The sequence below is a fragment of the Bidens hawaiensis genome, unplaced genomic scaffold (assembly GCF_021521415.1).
Source record: "Bidens hawaiensis isolate Kalapana, Puna unplaced genomic scaffold, B.hawaiensis_p1.1 tig00003857_1, whole genome shotgun sequence".
Taxonomy (NCBI): domain Eukaryota; kingdom Viridiplantae; phylum Streptophyta; class Magnoliopsida; order Asterales; family Asteraceae; genus Bidens; species Bidens hawaiensis.
In genome coordinates, this window is record NW_027491222.1 from 1,388,990 (window position 1) to 1,410,440 (window position 21,451).

Genomic DNA, 21,451 nt, shown 5'->3' on the forward strand with positions numbered 1-21,451 from the left:
CAAGTGCCACCAAGTCCGGTGGCAGCATTATTGTCACACCCGACCAAAGGCGGCGAAACATGTCGGGGTGCAACGGATTGCCCATGAGCACAAGACACTATTAAAGTGACAATATTTAATCAACTCATTAATTTCATTCAATCACAAAAGTAGCACATCTCGTTTATTGTTCATTCTTCTAATAACCTAGCGGTATCAAATAGGATGACGACTTCAAACTCCAAGTCAAGTAATAATCAAACCTGTAACAATGCATAAAATAATATTTGTCAACACGCATGTTGGTGAGCAATTTCATAGTTTTGAGTATATATAATATTAGCGAAACCCACAAACGTATATGAGACTATAAATAAAAGCATCGATCGTGGTATATAAAACATATGTAAATGAGGATCCTTTCTAATCGGTAACAACCGACATACTCGGATAATGATGCCCTATGCTACTTGCACAAGGCTAAGTAGTTAGGGGTGCGTATGATAATACTTATTGCGTTCCACAACAACATAAAATAAACACACGTGCACGTAAAGCATCTGAAACATATAACACACAATAGAGCAAGTATTCTAAGTATCATACACCCTAAAGTTTGTGGTTTGAAGATAGAGCATTATAAATCGTTCTTGTTTTGGATAAGTATGCATGTTACCTCCAAAGTATAAAAGTGAAAACGGGGGATGAAATGTACTCACGTGAAATAAGTAACTTGAATGATAGCTTGCGATAAAACGGGGGAAGGGTGAGTTCAACGGGCAAGACCTAGATTAAAAAGGTCTTGAGTTAGTAGATGGTTTGGGAAGCTTTAAAGTAAAATAACTTGACATGTAACATAAATAATTTAAGTTTGAAGGCTAAAATGTAAACACATAAGGAATTAAAGTAATGATTTTTGAAAAGTAAGTTTACTCGAAGTTGGGTCTCGGTATCCTATTTATTAGTTTTTACTTAACCTTTGTTAAGTAAATATTCGGGTATAATTTCAATATTGCAAAGTTAAATAGATACGCGAGACTTTACGAGTGTTCAGATTTGTCGCTTCGAGTCTTGATAATTGGTCAAGCTCGAAGCCGAGGTTCCAAAATGTTATGAGATAACTCAATGAAATCAAAAGAAACTTAACCAAGTGTGTAGTTCTATTAAGAAGAACCTCGACGTCCGTTAAGCGAGTGTTTGGTTTTGTCGGTCCAAACTTGTTATAAGATCAAGTTAGATCCAACATGTCACACCCCGACCAAAGGCGGAACATGTCGGGGTACAACGTGATTGGACAAATACACAAGACACTATTTAAAGTGACAATATTCATTTAACTCATTTTATTTCAACAAATCGATAAACAACACTTCTCGTCTACACAAACAAACTGAATACAAGTAATAATTATATTGTTCGTTTTGCTAATATCCTAAAGGTCTTGGTAACGTTTTCCGTCAAGCACTCGAGTCAACAAAAGTCAAACCTGTAACATTTCATAAAATAAAGTTTGTCAACACAAAGGTTGGTGAGCAATTTATAAGTTTGAGCATATAAGTGTATAGTATGAAAATCCACAAAACTTGTATACAAAACAATAAATAAGAGCTATAAACTAGAATAAATAGTTATCGCTAAACAAGTTAGCGACACCTAGCTATTGGCAATTAGTCTAGGATTTTATGACAGTTGCTAATAAGCTTACATTAGCACCACCTAACTACAAGGGGATGCTGAGTAGTCTAGGATTTATAGTTATCGTTAATAGCATACGTTAACGACACCTTGCCATTGCCAAATGGTATAGGATTTATAGTTTCACCATCCAAAAGCTGTAAACACATAGTCAAATAAGCATACAACACCAAATCGAGCAATTATTCAAGTAAGGTATACAATCACGTTTGTGGGTTGAAGATGCAAGTAATTAAAGCATTTAGTTTGATAAGTATGAAATGTCACCCCAAAACAAAAGATGGAAAAAGGGGTATGAAAGTACTCACCTCGATTGATGAACCGATAAATAAATAGATAAATAAATGAAGCTCGAACGGTAAACGAACAGATCCGACTTGAAACGATAAACACCTTAGCTAAAATAAATAATGTAATATATATTAATGAACTTGAAGCCATAATGAAACTATGTTGGAAACATTGAATGAGACGGTTCGGTTGTTAATCGGGTTACCGGTTAATTTGTTAACGATTAAGGACTCACACTTAATTGATAATTAAAATAAAAATAATATTATTTTATTGAGGCTTTTAATTAGCTAAACTAATATTAAAAGGACAAGACGGGTTTTTAATCAATGGTTCGGTTTTATAAAAAAATGAATTGATAATCAAGTTTATAATAATATTATTAATGATAATGATAGTAATGATAATAATAGTTTTAGAACATGTTATGAATATATATATATATATAGATATATAAGATAATAATAATAATAACAATAATTATTATTAATAATACTAATAATATTAGTTTAAGAATAACGATCTTAGTATTAGTTAAAATGTTGTTGATAAAAATAATAATAATAATAAATAATATTGATAGTAAATAATGATATTATACTCGATGTCGGTTTGATTTCTAAACGAATTCATAAAATAGCTATAATGATATTATTGCTAATAATTGATGATAATAATATGAAGATAATAATAAGATGATCTTTAATAATATTAATAACTTTAATATTTATAATAATAATGATAATAATAATAGTTTTGTTAAAAGATAATAGTAATAATAATAATATTAATAATCTTGTTAATAATAATAATAATGATAATACTATATCTAGTTAATAATAATAATAATAATAATAATAATAATAATAATCTTTACATATTTATGTTAATACTAATAGTAATAATAAATTTATTAAGTATAACAAGAAACAATACCAAAAACCGATCTAGGATGACCCGAACCCGAGACCTCTAATTTAACAAACGTACCAACCAAACCAAACCAAAATAACTAAACCCAAGAACTTATTATATCCATTTCCCGGGTATTAATCTTTTACCCAATTCATACCAACAACGCAAACCCGATTCGTTTCAAAGTATTTGACCAAAAACATAACCGATACTACCAAGCCAATTATTAACAATCTAATTCTGACAAATCGATATATGAAAGATTAACAATACCAAACCCCAAATTATATACCTTTTTCGTGTTCACGAGTCGTGGTTCGATATCGGGAAGCAAACGAACCGAACCCGCTGGAGACGAAGCAACAACAGCCGCCGGAAAATGAAGGCTGAGAGAGAGAGAGAGAGCTGCGAGAGAGAGATAACACGGAGAGAGATAGAGAGAGAGATAGAGTGAGCCGAGAGAGATAGAGAGAAAGCCGAGAGAGATAGAGAGAGAGAAAGCCGAGAGAGACAGAGAGGTAGAGAAAGAGAGAGGGAGAGACTGAGAGAGAGAGTTGCGGGACAGAGTGACCACGGCGGCCGGTTTTCCAGTCGCCGGAAAAGCGAAGGAGGGGAGGCTCGCCGGAAAACGAAGGGAGAAAGGGGAGGGTGGTGGCTGCGGTGAACAGGGGAGAGTGAGGTGGTGGTGCGGTGGAGAGGTGGTGGCCGACAGCTTCTTCGCCGGAAATCGGTTGGGGGGGGGGGTGTGGCGGCTGGTGGTTATAATAAAAATAGGGTTAGGGTTTTTAATATATATATGGTATATAAATGTTACATTTTAGCCCCTCAAGTTCTAATTGTTTTACAAAAATGGTATAAAACTTAATAAAAGTTAATATAGGTTCAAAAATGGCAAAGATTACCCCTACAACTTATAAACTAATTTTTATGTTAAATGAACAACGATTTGTACACGCCTACATGTTGGGTTTGAAGTATAACTTGTTAAAATAAAGCGTGAAAGAAAATCGAAATCCGAATTTGACGAATGTCACAGTATCCCCAACTTTTCGGAAATTTCGTCCCGAAATTAAAATAAACTTAAAGAAAAGTAATTATTAAGGAATGTTGTCTTTAGTAAGTTAATTGCATGAACAAATTTTATGCAAACGAATAACGTCAAATCCTAGCATGAATCGAAAAAAAGAGCTACAAATGAGAACATAATAAAGACACTTATATATAGGAAGTATCAGCGGCGTATCCACCATGCCTTTATCACGATTCGCATTTCCATCGTTTTTTTTGCCATCATCCTTAGGTCTGAGTTATCGCACATAACCGTACTTACCATGGCTTCCATACAGGGATTCCGATAATTAAGTGTGCACCCATAATTATTTCGATCGCCGTATGGTCCACATGGTTCGTTTCATTGTGTGGTTTAAGAGACATTTATTTTGAAATCTTTAAATAATAGATGTGTAATAAATTTGTTGAATTTTTACCAATATTGACCAAAACAGTACTAGTGGTTGAGAATTTCGGGATTGACTTTTTAGTAAATAGGAAAATGGGATAAATAAATGAAACAGTTAAAATCTTAAAGTATAATCAAGGTGAAAATAACTATTTGGTTTAAATAAGTAAAGACGATCAAATAAATAAAATCCATGGTAAAAATTACGAAACGGGATTTAAAGTCAAATGTCATCAAGATAGTTACCAAAGTTTATAAATCGAGGTAATAAATAAAATTGATAAGATGAAACTCGATAGATAGAAATGAAAAGTCCAATAAATGATCACATAGAGTTAGGATAAACGATTATACAACTTACAATAACGTCGTATGATGAATTTCACACGTGAAAACACTTGAGGTTATAAGTATTTGAGGATATGATTACATGAAATGTGATAACATGAGAATGAGGTGAGTTTCTTTGGGGTGACGCATACGTGCATCAATATAAATAAAATAGCATTAGATTAACAAACAAAACAATCGGTGAAATGTGATAAAACGTGAATACGACCACTATTGTGAAACCATTTATATAATCGTTATTATAATAACGGTTTCTAATAGCGCCAAAACTTGTAGACAGCCACACATAGGCCGTTAACAGATTAGATGAAATAATATAGTATAAGGTATAAAATCGAGTTTACATAAATGCTCAAATATAACAACATAGTCATGAAAATATCGTTTAAAAGATAAACGATATTTTTGGCGAAGTTAAAGTTTTGAAAGTATTACACAAATTGTTATTGAATAGCTTGGATTCGGTCAAATCAAACACCAAAATGAAATCTCATGTTCATAAAGTTACCATTGAAACATCTCATCAATGGGAAAGAAAATCGCAATAATAGTGAGACTCGATTAAATGACGAAATAGGTAAATCGCGTTTTCTATGTTCATTGGAAATATAAGAATAACATCGAAATGAAATCTCAAGTAAAGTCGTTTTATTGTTTCCAAGAAAATGAATATAATAATATCAATATATCGCGGTATCGCTGGCTAAAGAAAGGTTTTGATCATTATCAAAAGTAAATCTTGTAAGTCCAATTTGTTAAAGGAGTTTGTAAACATAGAGTTATTGTGATGAAAATAAAATATATAAAGTGATGATGCTTGCGATAATAAGAGGTAATAGTCGCGTAAGTTGTTATTGAGTAAAAATTTGTGTTACAATATAAAATATTCATAGGCACGTCTCAAAAGATTTGCAAAGCCATGATCATTGAGTTTATGCAATATGGTGAAAGTTGTAAATTTTAATTTTTTTTACTGAATAAACCCCGCATTCATCATTCAGAATGAAACCTCGTACTTATAAAGTTATTAAGAGGTTCATCACCTTAGGTGACAATATTTAAAATCTTGAAATCATACATATAATCGTTTAAGAATCTTTGAAAGCAATTCCTTATAATCAAATTTTTGTTGTCATGACAATATTACATTTTACAAAGATAATTTATAAGATATGGACATAACATGTAAACCGTTAATCTTGAAAGAGTTTATAATCTATAAGTGATTATTTGAACACATGAGGTTGTTATACGTACACTAGTTGTATGTAGGTATACATATACATATATATATATATATATATAAATTAAGGGTAAAACGAAACTTGCGTGTGTATGGATAGGTTTTAGGCTTTGAATAGTGAATCGTTTGGGAATTTGGTGAGGAGTGAGTGTGTTTAGGTCTTTTGAGTGGGTTAGGCTTGGATGATTTGTGTGAGTAGTGGTTGGGCTAATAGGTGAGGTTTGGCTTATTTGAGCTCGCGTTAAGTTGATGGGTTGGATAATTCGGGTTAAGTTGATGGGTTAGATAATTTTTTTATCTTGGTTAGTTTGGGTTGAGGTTTGGTCTCTACATGTATTTCGTAAGGAGTGTTTGGGTTACTATTTTGACATCAACACTATGGTTGGATGGAAGCGGTGTGGCGATATGGTTTAGATTTGACATAGTATGGGTCGAAGGGTTTTGAGTCTTAGTTGGGTAAACTTTGGTTTGTATATGTTCAAGGCATTTGTGGGTGTGTTTGTCGGTGTCTTTGAAGTATTAGGATAGTGAGTTTGATAGGTTTTCGTGGCGTAGAAGTGTCGGTAGTTAGGGCCTTTTGTGGGGTTGATTTTTGTATATCTTGGACTTGCATGGGGTTTGAGTAGGTGTGGATATACTTTTGGATGTTTAGGTTTCGTTCATATTGAGGAAAGATTTGAGTGCGCGGGAAATTTTTAAAGTTGAAGGGTGGTTTGATTTAAGGCGGTAGTTTGGGATGGGATACGGGTGTTTGGGAACTTGTGGTTGTGTATAAGGAGGTTTTTTTTTTACTAGTAATAAATATTAATGTGAAAATATCATAATTTTATAACTAATGTATGAAGCATCCATGAAAATTTTAATAATTAAAGTTACGAGTTAATATATGTATAAATATATATGTTATATAAATAGAATTTCTTGAGATCCGAGCACGTGAATCGCACAAATTTTTATAAAGGTTAAAATGAATTTATTTATTTATTGCTTATGGGAAAAATTAAAATACGTAAATTGAATGTTAAAATTTGTTATGAGGTTTCAATATTAAATGATGAATGTTGTCTTGGAAATATAAAGTTGCGAACTGAAATCTTTTTTTTTTTTTTTTGTACAAGGACTTTAAAAATTTAAAGTTTATATAATAGAATATTTACTTGAAAAGTTGAGGTGAAATTTATCATAAAACTTTTTTTTAATATGATGAACTCTATAAAATAAGATTTTCGTTTGTAACTCGTCTTAATGAAAATAAATGACATATTAAAAATTATTATGTATCGATCAAACTCTATATATACATATATTTATTTATTTATTTTCCTTTTTATAACGAAGAGATTTTTAATGAACGAAATTGCAATAAAAAAAATTCTTGTGAAATCAAAATGAAAAAATTGGTGTAAAACTCTACCATATAAAATCGAAATATAAAAGAATTATTAACAATGTAAAATTACCTTTATAAATGAAAACTTGTGATAAGGATTTATAATAATATAAAGTGAAAAATGGTTTAGATTTTTGAAACGTAATAATAATGTTTTAAGATTTAAAGGTGGAAAAATCGCGCATGAACCACCATGACTTGATATTCCGACACTAAAACCATTTTACAAAACTACCACGTTGGGGTCTAAACATGTGCACGAAATCATCGCGACTTTTTCATGTTTTAGACTCAAATAACAATGATAACACAATAAATCGAGATACAACGTCATGCCAAAACACTAGTCCACGAAATCACCGTAGTCATATTGTTTTAACACCAAAAATTAGGATGGCGAACGGAACGCTCGCATTCGACTACTTAAAGTTGTCATCTCATATGAGACAATCTTTAAGGAGATTTGAAACAATGGGATCCAAGTTAAGCTCGTGATCCATAAAACACAATAAAAATCTAATGTTTTTTGCGTTTTAAGGTAAGGATACCTTGGAGTACTATGAAAGTGCGTGTATGTGTATATTTATGATTGATAAAATAAATAAGTATATAATAGACAAGTGTATTGAACAATCAAGTAGGGTAAACACGTATAGGCAACACGTATAAGGACCCTAAAGTAAAGACTATACTAGGTCGTTACGTCTAACCACCTATCTTATAGTCTTGTGCTCTGATACCAATCTGTCACACCCCGACCAAAGGCGGAACATGTCGGGGTACAACGTGATTGGACAAATACACAACACTATTTAAAGTGACAATATTCATTTAACTCATTTTATTTCAACAAATCGATAAACAACACTTCTCGTCTACACAAACAAACTGAATACAAGTAATAATTATATTGTTCATTTTGCTAATATCCTAAAGGTCTTGGTAACGTTTTCCGTCAAGCACTCGAGTCAACAAAAGTCAAACCTGTAACATTTCATAAAATAAAGTTTGTCAACACAAAGGTTGGTGAGCAATTTATAAGTTTGAGCATATAAGTGTATAGTATGAAAATCCACAAAACTTGTATACAAAACAATAAATAAGAGCTATAAACTAGAATAAATAGTTATCACTAAACAAGTTAGCGACACCTAGCTATTGACAATTAGTCTAGGATTTTATGACAGTTGCTAATAAGCTTACATTAGCACCACCTAACTACAATGGGATGCCGAGTAGTCTAGGATTTATAGTTATCGTTAATAGCATACGTTAACGACACCTTGCCATTGCCAAATGGTATAGGATTTATAGTTTCACCATCCAAAAGCTGTAAACACATAGTCAAATAAGCATACAACACCAAATCGAGCAATTATTCAAGTAAGTCATACAATCACGTTTGTGGGTTGAAGATGCAAGTAATTAAAGCATTTAGTTTGATAAGTATGAAATGTCACCCCAAAACGAAAGATGGAAAAAGGGGTATGAAAGTACTCACCTCGATTGATGAACCGATAAATAAATAGATAAATAAATGAAGCTCGAACGGTAAACGAACAGATCCGACTTGAAACGATAAACACCTTAGCTAAAATAAATAATGTAATATATATTAATGAACTTGAAGCCATAATGAAACTATGTTGGAAACATTGAATGAGACGGTTCGGTTGTTAATCGGGTTACCGGTTAATTTGTTAACGATTAAGGACTCACACTTAATTGATAATTAAAATAAAAATAATATTATTTTATTGAGGCTTTTAATTAGCTAAACTAATATTAAAAGGACAAGACGGGTTTTTAATCAATGGTTCGGTTTTATAAAAAAATGAATTGATAATCAAGTTTATAATAATATTATTAATGATAATGATAGTAATGATAATAATAGTTTTAGAACATGTTATGAATATATATATATAGATATATAAGATAATAATGATAATAAAAATGATAATAATAATAATAACAATAATTATTATTAATAATACTAATAATATTAGTTTAAGAATAACGATCTTAGTATTAGTTAAAATGTTGTTGATAAAAATAATAATAATAATAAATAATATTGATAGTAAATAATGATATTATACTCGATGTCGGTTTGATTTCTAAACGAATTCACAAAATAGCTATAATGATATTATTGCTAATAATTGATGATAATAATATGAAGATAATAATAAGATGATCTTTAATAATATTAATAACTTTAATATTTATAATAATAATGATAATAATAATAGTTTTGTTAAAAGATAATAGTAATAATAATAATATTAATAATCTTGTTAATAATAATAATAATGATAATACTATATCTAGTTAATAATAATAATAATAATAATCTTTACATATTTATGTTAATACTAATAGTAATAATAAATTTATTAAGTATAACAAGAAACAATACCAAAAACCGATCTAGGATGACCCGAACCCGAGACCTCTAATTTAACAAACGTACCAACCAAACCGAACCAAAATAACTAAACCCAAGAAGTTATTATATCCATTTCCCGGGTATTCATCTTTTACCCAATTCATACCAACAACGCAAACCCGATTCGTTTCAAAGTATTTGACCAAAAACATAACCGATACTACCAAGCCAATTATTAACAATCTAATTCTGACAAATCGATATATGAAAGATTAACAATACCAAACCCCAAATTATATACCTTTTTCGTGTTCACGAGTCGTGGTTCGATATCGGGAAGCAAACGAATCGAACCCGCTGGAGACGAAGCAACAACAGCCGCCGAAAAACGAAGGCTGAGAGAGAGAGAGAGCTGCGAGAGAGAGATAACACGTAGAGAGAGAGAGAGAGAGAGATAGAGTGAGCCGAGAGAGATAGAGAGAAAGCCGAGAGAGATAGAGAGAGAGAAAGCCGAGAGAGACAGAGAGGTAGAGAAAAAGAGAGGGAGCGACTGAGAGAGAGAGTTGCGGGACAGAGTGACCACGGCGGCCGGTTTTACAGTCGCCGGAAAAGCGAAGGAGGGGAGGCTCGCCGGAAAACGAAGGGAGAAAGGGGAGGGTGGTGGCTGCGGTGAACAGGGGAGAGTGAGGTGGTGGGGCGGTGGAGAGGTGGTGGCCGACAGCTTCTTCGCCGGAAATCGGCTTCGCCGGAAATCGGTTGGGGGGGGGGGGGTGTGGCGGCTGGTGGTTATAATAAAAATAGGGCTAGGGTTTTTAATATATATATATGGTATATAAATGTTACATTTTAGCCCCTCAAGTTCTAATTGTTTTACAAAAATGGTATAAAACTTAATAAAAGTTAATATAGGTTCAAAAATGGCAAAGATTACCCCTTACAACTTATAAACTAATTTTTATGTTAAATGAACAACGATTTGTACACACCTACATGATGGGTTTGAAGTATAACTTATTAAAATAAAGCGTGAAAGAAAATCGAAATCCGAATTTGACGAATGTCACACAACATACCAAGTGTTTTTGAGAAAACAATTTAAAATTAGTTTATAAAATAATTTTAGAGATAATATGAGATTCGGTGAACTCGGTTTAGTTCGGTCTTGGTTCGGTCCTTGACTCGGAATAAAACAGAGGATGGTTGCCACATACCCAATATAATAGAACTTATTAAAATGAACTTAGAAATTATAATACACAATTCATACTTGTAATAAATCATTTCAAATATAAAGTATTTAAATAAGAGTTCGGTTTTGGTTCGGCTCTTGACTCGGAATGAAACCGAAAATGGTGGCTACATATCCAATACCATAGAAATCATTAAAATAAACTTAAAAATTGTAATACTCGGGATGAAACGGAAAATGGGATACCCAATACCATTGAACTATTAAAAATGATTTAGAAACTAAAAGTAAGTAAGGACTAAACAATATTAATGATCATAAACAAAATTTAAGCATAAACTAAAGCATAAGTTAAGTATATATATCAAGGACTATAATAGTCCTCCATGTAGCCTTGCCTTGTAGCACAACACTTCAACCGACCGTGACAGGAGAAGTGAAAGCCGAAGGAAACAATGGGTGTATATTATATATATATTGCAACCTCAAGCTTTAAGTAACAATAATTAGTTAGAAATAAAGATTAGTATTAGCTTGATCTTGAGAAGTCAAACTATTAAGAACTTGAAGAAAGAATACTTGGATCTTAGATTGAGAGAATTTTGAGAAGAAGGAGCAACCAAAATGGATGCATGAGGCTTGTTTTTATAGTGGGAATAGTATGGTTTACACATAAGAGGTAACTTGTATTTCATTGGTTAAAAATGGTCAAACTAACAAGAGGTGTTTGACAGAATTAGTCCTTTAAAGTTATTTTTCATCATAAAGAGGTGTTTTAACGTACCGAAAAGGATGTTTTCTTGACCTGACATTTGTGAACATAAATGAACATAAAATCCAACATTTTATTAATAATGACGAATCCGAAAGATCAAAACGGGTCGGGTTTTTGATACAAATACAAATCCAAGTTAAACCAAAAAATGACAAATGTTACAATTATAATGCCAAATTATGCATAATCCATACATAAACAAGAAAAGAAACTAGCTAGGAAGGACATAAAGTATGAGTCTTAACAATTACTAGTAAACTAAACAATTTCAAGACGCATTGACCTCAAATGTGCGTAGCACTCAACGCTGCTCTCAAAATTCTTGAGACACGCCCAACATATGTGAATCCCACACCTACACTCGATATGGTTGCATCCATCAACCTTCTCTATGGTAAACTGACAAAGAGGGCAGTGCTTCACGTCCTCATTCCCCTCAATCCATTCCTTCAAGGACTGATCCGATGTACTTTTCACGTGTCAAAAACGGATGGTACTCCAAGTGGCATTGAATGCATGTCTCCACAGAACAAGCCCCGCATACAAACAGCTTCCCATCGCATTTTGCCACATGATAGACTGAAGGACAGTCCGCCCGAAGGGCAAAAGCGGCACTTCCCACCACTAGATGCCACAAAAGACCCTAACGATGCCTGGAAAAGTTGATCTATCTTATCGGTTACCAAAAGCGATTTAAGGTCCTCCACTAAGATCAAGGTCCCACAATTCGCATGGGAACAAATGATTGGGAAACTGTTTCCACGGTTTGTAATTGCAGATTCACATTGTTGCACCAAACATGATTTACAAAATCATGGTTACACTTTTCCAAACGGTAACCATCTTCAACATCACCGAGGCATATGGAACAAGAAGGTGTTTGATCTATGACCGTTTGGCCATGAGTGGAAGTGGTGGCACGTGCGATCTCGTGTATCACTTCTTCAACGTTTTGTTTCAACTCTTTAGTACCGCGAACAGAGATGATATGTCGGCGCGTGTTTAGTGTGAGGTCTGATCCTGGGAATATTTTTTCGAGTTCCTGAAGGCCAAGCCCGAACTTCTCAACCACTTTTTACATAAAATCGGATGGAAAATTTGGACCCCTAAGATGAACGTCCAGCTGCTTGTTGTCATGTAGGGCCACAAGGGACTGAACCAGTTTGTGCTGGGCTTGATCGAGATTGTTTAAAAGACCAAAGACTCTGAACTTGTGGTTACCTCTGTCATAGAGGAAGCAAGTGGCAGTCTCACGTTTAATAGACTTCTGAAGAGAAAATCCTTCTCCAGAAAAGAAAAGTCGCATTACAGTTGTCGTGAGCTAATGATGGATTATTGTTGTTCCATTCATAAGCTGTTCTAGAGGTCTTCTCGATTCTGAAATTACTTTGGTAGCCTTGGCTGATATCTTGACACGATAATAAGTCCCGTTCTCATTCGCGCCAAGATCGAACTCCACTCCTACAAACAAGATAATCATTATTAAAGAAAGAAAGCAAAAACACTAAACTTTTTTCCCAATGCTGTAACAATAAAATAACCAAGAGGCAAATGCACCAACGTATTTATCAAGTCTTCACAACCCTTGCAATGTAAGTTCAGACAGAGGTGAAAAAATGATACATTTACTCAGATATATATACATGTTCCATTTAAAGAATTCAACCAAGTGCAGGGGTAACACTTGGTTGAAGACTAAAATAAAATAATAATAGTAATAGTAATAATAATAGTATTATTATCATTAATAATAAAAAAATACCATATTGAAGCTGGAGTTTTCTCAGTAGTAAATGCAGTTGGTCTTTGATAACCATATACACAGATGCAGGGCAAAAAATGCTACAATGAAACTGCCGCTCACATTCCATCTTCTGCCATTCCTGACACCCGGGCAACGCTTTCCCATTAATATCTTCCAAAGCTTTTGCTGCCTCCAAATGCAAACATCCATCAAAACTCACCTCGCCTCTCATGTAAAAATCCAACGTCTGGCAAGGCATAATTTCAACATGGACACATTCATCCTTAGAGTTCCTTGTTGGCATGAAGGAGCTCAGCTCTCTCAGAATTGATTCTTCAAGAACCTTAATAGGTGGACTGTTTACAAGCTTTTTCCGTGGCAGGAAAGGGTTCATTATTTTCTTATCAGTTGCTCTCGTTAAAGCCTCCAAAAGTTCCGCCTCCATGACATTGCGATGGAGTCCCCACATCATAACACTCCCGGTAGACTCCATATTCTCTTTACATTTTAAAACTTTGCCCCTGATTAACACTTTCGAAAAACCTTCAACCATGGCCAACACGTCATGTGGATTGCATTCAACAAAAGCAAAACCCTTATTCTGCCTACGCGGCCAAAATACTTTCGCTTTGACAGTTGGAAAGGGCAAAGATTTGTTTTCCCATCCTCCAACAATGCGTCTCGAGGATACAATTTTCAGTTTACCACCATTGAAGTCAAGTGGACTCGACCTTGTAGCTTTCTCTGCGGCTTCAAGGGTAAGAAATGTTACGTGGCCCCACTTTGCATCATCTTGACGAACCCCATTAAGCACCGCACAGATGCTTCCAGATGTATGGTTCTCCAAAAATGACACAAGCTCCGTCTCATTGACACTCACTGGACCTTGAACGATTATATCGACTGTAAGACATCTCTTTTCCAGTTCCAGATGCTTTATCTCGGCACCAGAACCCAATAAAGCTATAGGAGGCGACGCATGTCTGCCTCGAAACAGATGTTTTTCAAGGCACTCATTCTCTATCCACTTTCCTTCACGCTCTAATACGGAATTTACAATCTCAGACACCCATCTCATGTGTTGAGCAAATTCATATAAGTTGACTTCACCGTTGTTCAACAGAAACTTTAAGCCGAATTCGGTCATCATTAACGGTTTCCTTGATGTGTGAAACTAGTTTTTTCAGACTAGACTTTGACTTCCCACAAAATCTTTTCAGTAACTTCCTTCCTAAACCCTTAAACACCCTTAATTGTAGTTTCTGAAGTTCAATCTGTGAAATATCAAACGGAGCAAGGGAAAGAGTCTGCAAAGTGTCAGAGTAAACACAAGTCACACACATAAGTACTGTTTCGGCATTCCAATAATTTCACCAAAAACAATGCAACGTGGTCTCTCACCGAACATCAGTAGAGAACACGAAGGATGCAGCCGAACTTGTTTTCCGATTGATGGCACATCATAGCCAAGATTATCATTTCCAGAAAATATGGCTATGTTATCTTGTAAAATAGAGAATATGACAGATTTCAGGATTCGATCATAGCCGGTGGAGTTCTCTACAGGATCCCAACGCCAATTAGCAGGGATATTGATGTTTTGCTGCTACTGAGGACAACTTCCCATTTCCCACACTGTTGCTTGACATCTTCTCAAGGATTTTGCATTAATCCTGTTATCCCAACACCATTGATCCCTCTTTACATGAGGCACACATTCCCATTTTCTGTAAACAGATAACAAGGTTAATAAATCGCCATCCGCATGGCAGAATGCAACTTTTTAACAATCTGATTTTTGTTTTTCTTTGTCTCCGCCGACTCTGCAGAATATGTTGCTGGAATTTGCCATAACCGCAGAGAGAACAAGTCCTTCCCTTCCTAGATGGTTTTCAAAGCATTTCAAGATAATTTTACCCAGCTTGGGCTCGATACCTAGTTTAACCATCACCCGACCATATTTTGTTAACGTGTGAATTCCATTTTCAAGTACAATGGCTTCCAATTTGATCAGATTCTTAATTGCAGTCACGATGGCTGCTTCACATGGCGCGTCGATGAAATCAAACTCCTCTAATTTATGGATCCCGAGCGCTAGAATTCTGAGGACTGTAATTCCAAGATTTACCCTGCGAATTTCAGGTTCTTGATGGCAAGGTGTGGACTGGAAATCACACTCTCCATAGATCCTGTAACACTTTCCTGGCTCGGTTCTTCTAGCACGACCGACACGTTGATTAGCCGAACTTTGACTGATTCGGCAAACTCTAAGAACAATCATCCCAGTCCCAGGTTCAAATCGATTCTCTTTGACCATGCCAGAGTCAACAACGTATTTGACTCTGGGAATAGTCAGGGACGTCTCAGCAAGATTAGTCGAGAAGATGACTTTTCGCTTGTCAGGATACTTTACATACACAAGGTGTTGTTCTTCGGGAGATAATCTTCCGTGCAAAGGTAAAGAAACTGTTTTTGGCTCTTTAAATTGAGCACATGCCCATTCCACCTCCATTTGAGAAGTGAGGAACGCAAGGATCGTCCCTTGTTCCTCCATTCGATGGATCTCACTCACCCTCCTTAACACATCAGAAACATAAGAAGAGACAGGGACATTAGATGACGATGACTAAGATGATGATACTTGAGGAACGTATCTAATGTCCACTGGGAAAGTTCTGCCCACCACATGATATGCACTTCAGCCAAAAAAATATTTGGACAGTTGTTTTGCATCGGCTGTTGCAGACTATAAATAGCCTTTGGATCAGGCTTGCGACCAAGTACACCTTTTATTAACGATAGGAGAATATCGGTGTTTAAACTTCTTTCATGGGCCTCGTCAATGATGATGAAGGACACCCAGGAGAAATCCTTGTCATCCATGTAGTGCTGAAGCAAACAGTGGTCTGTCATGTAGATAACCTTTGAATCCAATTGGTGATTGACATATGAGTAGCTTGGTGACACGACTGACTTTTGCTGGAAGCACCCATGGCTTTATTCCTGAACCCTTTTTGCTAACGATATGGCAGCAAATTTACGTGGCTGGGTGCAAACTATAGACTTGTCACCGGCCACACCCGAATCGGAAAGGAACTGGACCAGCTGTGCGCTTTTTTCGGAACCAGTTTCTGCAGTCAATACAGTTACATGCACCATCAGTCAACAAAGATTCACTTCATTAGGTGTTTGTAACCCAGTTCATTAGATACAAGTTTCAAAAAGTCCTGTTTATAAACTACCCGTTTATTTTACGGAATACAAATATTCTTCTAACTCCCTGCATATAATTTACGTTCGCACCGTATAGAGTGGTGTGTAGTTTGTTTGCAAGTGGGGCCTGAACCAACAACGGGCCGTGTTTAGGTTGACCAGTTTAACGGGTTATTTAAACAGGTCGACCCACTAACCCGTTCAATTTAACTCACTAATCCGATCAACATGAAACGTGTCGTGTTTAGAGTTACACAGTTTTTAATGTCTTTGGGTTAGAGTTGATGTTATTGGCAATAATAAAACTATGGTCCTTATTCGGGCTTGACTTAGCAGTTGAACCCAACACGATTGAAATCAAGACTACGATAGTTACAGTTAAATACATAAATAGTCTATAACTGTCTTATTGTTGCAATTTCTGTTTTTTCAGTTCAGTTGCAAGTCAGACAAATCAGTTATGCTCCATCAACAACTGTGATTCAAACTCCCTTTTGAATGAGGTATGATTTGTTATTTTAGAACATGTAGTATTTTAGGAAAATAATGTTGATACTGAAATAATAATTACAAAGCGCGATTGAAATTATTTACGTGCAGATATCAAAAGCATCTCTTGTACCAAAATCCAGTTACATTGCTAAACCTGCGGCTTCATGGCTTGATGTTTGTTTGGGTGTCCCCGGAAGCTTTTGGATGTTGGAGGAAATCTAATAACGGAACTTATTGTCCTCCTGATGATCAGGTTAGTTATACTACTTTAATATATAAAAGGAAAATTGGTTTTTATTGGTCCCAACTATCGTCTTTTGGTCGCTGCCGGCCCCAACTAACGAATTGCCTGTTGATGGTCCTAACTTTTAACGTATTTGTTCCTAACGGTCAGCGACTAACAGAATTCTAACGTCGTTAGTTTCAGGTTTCCGGAAAAACGTTTTTGGCCGGAAAACACACATTTTTTTCCCGAAAACCAAACAATTTTGTCCCAAACATCATGGTAACTTTGTATCATATCTTTACGAACCTTTTTCTAGTAAAAACCCCAATTATTGAGGTCGCCGGAACCCTAGAACCATCGTCGGAATCAGTGGATGGTGCTTAAGTGATGGTAGTTGGTTGGCAATGAGTCAATTGGTGGTATTGGCGGTGTTCAGGTGATGTTTTCCGGCAAAAAAATTGTAAAAAATGTGTTTCCAGCGACCTGAAACTAACGGCGTTAGGATTCTGTTAGATGCAGACCGTTTGGAACAAATACATTAAAAGTTGGGACCATCAGCGACCAATTCGTTAGTTGAGACCGGCAATGACCAAAAGGCAATAGTTGGGACCAATAAAAACCAATTTTCCTATGTAAAATTATGGAACTTGATATCGGCTTGCTAGCCTCAAATCGAGCTGACCTCAGACAAGCTCGAACCTGAGCTTCACATATTGAGCTCGAGCTTCATAAACACGCCTATTATTTATATATTTTTTGTTTAATATATTAAAGGCATATTATTATAATAGTTTTATTTAAAATTATGATAATAGTACCTAATAATATATATTAGGTTATAAAATTATAATACAATATAATATATATATAAATATTATTAATGTATATAAGTTAATTAATATGCTTTTAATATAATTATTAATGTATATAAGTTAGTTAATACGCTTTTAGCATAAATATTAATGTATATATGTTAATTATGATAAAACATAATGAAATATAGATATTTTTATAGATTCTTTTCTTCCAGATGCCTCCTCTAAGACCTACTCGTCGAAAATCAAGTCACTCTAAGCGACATAACTTTGATACCTGTAACATCCTAAATATTCTAATATTAAATAAAGAGAGTTGCGTTAAATTGTCATGTGTTAAATAATTAATTAGTATTAAAGAAAGAAAGAAAGATAGACTTAGATTAATTAAGATGGAGTAATGGGTGAGATGGGCCATAAGTCTGTGAAAGCCGATGACAGGAAAAGGGGCCGAGATGGGTGCAACTACAAGTCATTTAAAGGTTGTGACCCGCCAAAGCTGACTGGTTTGGGAGACGCAATCGCTACGCTCCAATGGATAACCACTATGGACAAGATTATCTGCATTCGCGAGTGCCGTCCCGATCAAGCTGTGGGATATGCCACCCAATCATTTGGTGATGAGGCAATGTATTGGTGGGAAACAATTGAGCAGAGGAAGAGTCCAGAAGAGATCAAGGCAATGAAGTGGGAGGATCTAAAAGAGTTGGTAATGAAGAGGTCCTGTGCTGACGCAGAAGTTGAGAGGGCGGAGATGAAGTTCCTGAACTTGAAAGCTGGAATGATGACACATCGTGAGTACACCACCGAGTTCAACCGAATGTCTAGGTTGGTGCCCGATATGGTCAACACTGAGGCTAAGAGAATCAAGTGCTACGTGAGGGGATTGCCACAAAAATTTCGCATACTAGTCAGGGCGAATAAACCTGCTAACTTTAACTCTACTGTCGAACTCGCAGAGATGGTTTATGAGGACCTGGCTATGGATGATGTTGTTTTGGTGAAGGAGAAGAAGGATAAGAAGTGGGTCTCTCCTATTAAACGGCCCAGTACTCAGTTTTGGAACTCCAAAGATAAGAAACAGAAGGTGTGGGAGAAGAAGTCGTGTAAGACTTGTGGTAAGATGCACGGTGGAGAGTGTAGATGGGGTACTGGTTCGGACACATGTCATAAGTGTGGAAGGATGCATGGTGGAGAGTGTAGAGTCGGATCGAATGTTTGCTACAAGTGTGGAAAGGCAGGTCATTATGCTCATGAGTGCAGTGCTAAGCCGGCATGTTACAAGTGTGGTAAGACATGTCACTTTGCTAGGGAGTGTACCGAGGGTGAAGCTGGAGGGAGTGGGAAGAAGGATACCGAACAAGCTAGGCCAAGAACCAGGGCCTACATGTTGACCCAAGAGCAAGCTAAGCAGATTCCAGATGTCGTCACAGGTACGTTTCTAGTAAACGGTATTTCTGCTTCAGTATTATTTGATTCGGGTGCGAACAATATTTTCTTAGCCACGCCATTTAGTAAATTAGCTAAAATGAAAAGTTGCCGAGTGTCTAAAACTTTTATAGTGGAAACCGCTAGTGACACTTCGGTTAAAATAATGAAAATGGTCAAAGACTGTAAGATAGAGTTAGAGGGACATGAATTCCCCGTTACCTTGTATGTTATGACCTTAGGAGGGTTCGATGTGGTTTTATGTATGGATTGGTTATCTGAGTATGAGGCTCAGATCGTGTGTAAGAGTAGGATAATAAGGTTAAAGTCCTTGGATGGTAGTGTGGTGACGGTTTATGGTGAAAGGGAAAGTTCTGGGCTTAATGTCATTTCGATGATAAAAGCCGAGGGCTTGTTAAGGCGAGGGTATGGTGCCTACTTGGCGTATGTTGTCAACGCTACTGCCGAGACAAAAGAAATGAAAGATGTTCCTATCGTGCGCGACTACCCTGAAGTATCCTTGAGGATCTTCCGGGGTTGCCACCGGAGCGAGAAATAGAATTCCAGATAGATATAGTACCAGGAGCCCAACCCGTCGCAAAGGCACCTTACCGTCTAGCGCCGTCTGAAATGAAGGAATTAATGTCCCAACTGCAAGAACTCCTCGACAAGGGTTTTTATTAGACCAAGTGTTTCCCCGTGGGGCGCGCCATTGTTATTCGTGAAGAAGAAGGACGGAAGCATGAGAATGTGCATAGAATATCGCGAGTTGAACAAACTTACAATAAAGAATAGATATCCTATGCCAAGGATCGATGATCTGTTTGACCAACTGCAAGGTTCAAGTTGGTTCTCACGAATAGATCTCAGATCGGGTTATCATCAGCTGAGAGTGAAAGAGGCAGACATCCCTAAGACAGTGTTTCGTACGCGATATGGATACTACGAGTTTCTTGTAATGTCATTCGGTCTAACGAATGCTCCCGCAGCATTTATGGACATGATGAATAGGTGTGTCGGCCTATGTTGGATAAGTCAGTTATCGTTTTCATCGACGACATATTGATTTATTCAAAGAGTGAGTCTGATCATGCCGAGCATCTGAGAGAGGTATTGGAGACTCTGAAGGAAGATAAGTTGTATGCTAAGTTTTCGAAATGCGCATTCTGGTTAAGATAAGTGCAATTTCTAGGTCACGTGATAAATCCTGAAGGGATTACCGTGGACCCCGCTAAGATTGAAGAGATAACGAACAAGAAGACTCCACAAAATCCGATTGATATACGAAGCTTCTTAGGGTTAGCTGGCTACTATAGGAGTTTCATCGAAGGTTTCTCCAAGATAGCCGCACCGTTGACCGGTATGACCCGGAAGTCGGTAGTATTCAGTTGGGGAGAAGCTTTTGAGGAACTAAAGAAGAGACTCATGCAAGATCCAATCCTTGCTCTACCCGATTGTGACGAGGATTTGGTTGTTTGTACCGATGATTCGTATCGTGGGTTAGGTTGCATGTTGATGCAACGAGGGAAGGTGATAGCTTTGGCGTCTAGACAGTTGAAAGTTCATGAGAGTACTTACCCGACGCATGATTTGGAGCTAGCAGCAGTAGTGCACGCTCTTAAGATATGGAGGCATTATATTTATGGTACTGAGTGTACTATCTACACAGATCATAAGAGTTTAACGTACTTCTTCGAGCAGAAAGAATTGAACATGAGGAAGAGAAGGTGGTTAGAATTGATAAAGGATTACGACTTCGATATTAAGTACTACCCTGGTAAAGCTAACGTAGTTGCTGACGCGCTAAGTCGTAAAAACGAGGAAGTCATTGCAACAACAAAGTCATACCAGCTG

At 36.0% G+C, this 21,451-nt stretch overlaps 1 pseudogene; it reads right to left on the bottom strand.

Annotated features, from left to right (window-relative positions):
* Positions 1-11,879: 11,879 nt before the first annotated feature.
* On the bottom strand, positions 11,880-16,582 carry LOC143624549 (ATP-dependent RNA helicase DEAH12, chloroplastic pseudogene; annotated as a pseudogene).
* Between the last annotated feature and the right edge of the window lie 4,869 nt (positions 16,583-21,451).